The sequence below is a fragment of the Durio zibethinus genome, unplaced genomic scaffold, assembly GCF_047325235.1.
Source record: "Durio zibethinus cultivar Kanyao isolate XHJ-2024 unplaced genomic scaffold, ASM4732523v1 HiC_scaffold_377, whole genome shotgun sequence".
Lineage (NCBI taxonomy): Eukaryota > Viridiplantae > Streptophyta > Magnoliopsida > Malvales > Malvaceae > Durio > Durio zibethinus.
The window spans coordinates 305,001-307,500 of NW_028323000.1; positions in this window are offsets into that span (position 1 = coordinate 305,001).

Here is a 2,500-nt window from a genome sequence, read left to right on the forward strand (position 1 = left end):
TCGATGCATGTGCCATCACCATGCGTCATCATGTGCCATTGATGGTCGAGGCCTTGGCCGAAGTTCGATTTTGAGCCACGGTGCCCATGCTTGGCTCCAGCATGTGCTGGTGCCGCATTTTTTTCACTCGGGACAGCATCGCCGGAGCATCGCCGGAGCATCGCCGGAGTACCGCCGGAGAACCTGACCGGCGGCATTGGGGTTCCGGCGATTGGGAGGGGGGCCGGGGGGGTGTGCGCAAATGATGTGCGATGGGTGCTGGTACTTGGCCTTGTGTTGGCCCCCTATCCCTCATCAAACCTCTGAGAATTCACACCCCCTTAAAGAGCATTTGAGATTTTACAGGTTTGCTACCAGTAGCCGTTAAAGTGTCTGAAATGGGGACACTTTTTTCAAACGGTCACAAAATCTTCTCTACTTCGAGTTTTTAGCTGAATTTTTTTGTGCATGCCAACAAAAATAGAAGGATCATGCCTACAAAATTTGGTGCCAAAAATCCTTATAAAAAAATTTTAAAAAATCCCGAACCGCAAAAAGTTTCGAAAATCGTGAAAAATAGAAAACGAGTCATCTTCCAACGAAACTTCACGTGAAGGCTTAGGGGACCATTGTATGAATTTACAAGCCATAAAAATGGCATTGGCACGACAGAAATTTGAAGATGTGCCTAAACCCACCAGGGCCCAGCGTGTGCCGATGGTGGTCGAGGCAACCGCCCGCACCAGGGCCCAGCGTGTGCCGATGGTGCTCGAGGCAACCTGTCGCACCAGGGCCCAGCGTGTGCCGATGGTGATCGAGGCAACCTGCCGCACCAGGGCCCAGCGTGTGTCCATGGTGGTCGAGGCAAGCGCCCGCACCAGCGCCCAGCGTGTGCCGATGGTGCTCGAGGCAAGCGCCCGCACCAGGGCCCAGCGTGTGCCGATGGTGCTCGAGGCAAGCGCCCGCACCAGGGCCCAGCGTGTGCCGATGGTGGTCGAGGCAACCGCCCGCACCAGGGCCGATAGTGTGCCGATGGTGCTCGAGGCAACCTGTCGCACCAGGGCCCAGCGTGTGCCGATGGTGATCGAGGCAACCTGCCGCACCAGGGCCCAGCGTGTGTCCATGGTGGTCGAGGCAAGCGCCCGCACCAGCGCCCAGCGTGTGCCGATGGTGCTCGAGGCAACCTGCCGCACCAGGGCCCAGCGTGTGCCGATGGTGCTCGAGGCAACCTGCCGCACCAGGGCCCAGCGTGTGCCGATGGTGCTCGAGGCAACCTGCCGCACCAGGGCCCAGCGTGTGCCGATGGTGCTCGAGGCAACCGACCGCACCAGGGCGGAGCGTGTGCCGATGGTGGTCGAGGCAGGCGCCCGCACCAGGGCCCAGCGTGTGCCGATGGTGCTCGTGGCAACCGACCGCACCAGGGCCGACCGTGTGCCGATGGTGCTCGAGGCAAGCGGCCGCACCAGGGCCCAGCGTGTGCCGATGGTGGTCGAGGCAACCGCCCGCACCAGGGCCCAGCGTGTGCCGATGGTGCTCGAGGCAAGCGCCCGCACCAGGGCCGAGCGTGTGCCGATGGTGGTCGAGGCAAGCGCCCGCACCAGGGCCCAGCGTGTGCCGATGGTGCTCGAGGCAACCGACCGCACCAGGGCGGAGCGTGTGCCGATGGTGGTCGAGGCAAGCGCCCGCACCAGGGCCCAGCGTGTGCCGATGGTGGGCGAGGCAACCTGCCGCACCAGGGCCCAGCGTGTGCCGATGGTGATCGAGGCAACCGACCGCACCAGGGCCGAGCGTGTGCCGATGGTGCTCGAGGCAAGCTGCCGCACCAGGGCCCAGCGTGTGCCGATGGTGCTCGAGGCAACCTGCCGCACCAGGGCCCAGCGTGTGCCGATGGTGCTCGAGGCAACCTGCCGCACCAGGGCCCAGCGTGTGCCGATGGTGGTCGAGGCAACCTGCCGCACCAGGGCCCAGCGTGTGCCGATGGTGGTCGAGGCAACCTGCCGCACCAGGGCCCAGCGTGGGCCCAGCGTGTGCCGATGGTGGTCGAGGCAACCTGCCGCACCAGGGCCCAGCGTGTGCCGATGGTGCTCGAGGCAACCGACCGCACCAGGGCGGAGCGTGTGCCGATGGTGGTCGAGGCAAGCGCCCGCACCAGGGCCCAGCGTGTGCCGATGGTGGTCGAGGCAACCTGCCGCACCAGGGCCCAGCGTGTGCCGATGGTGCTCGAGGCAACCGACCGCACCAGGGCCGAGCGTGTGCCGATGGTGCTCGAGGCAAGCTGCCGCACCAGGGCCCAGTGTGTGCCGATGGTGCTCGAGGCAACCGCCCGCACCAAGGCCCAGCGTGTGCCGATGGTGATCGAGGCAACCGACCGCACCAGGGCCCAGCGTGTGCCGATGGTGGTCGAGGCAACCTGCCGCACCAGGGCCCAGCGTGTGCCGATGGTGGTCGAGGCAACCTGCCGCACCAGGGCCCAGCGTGTGCCGATGGTGGTCGAGGCAACCTGCCGCACCAGGGCCCAGCG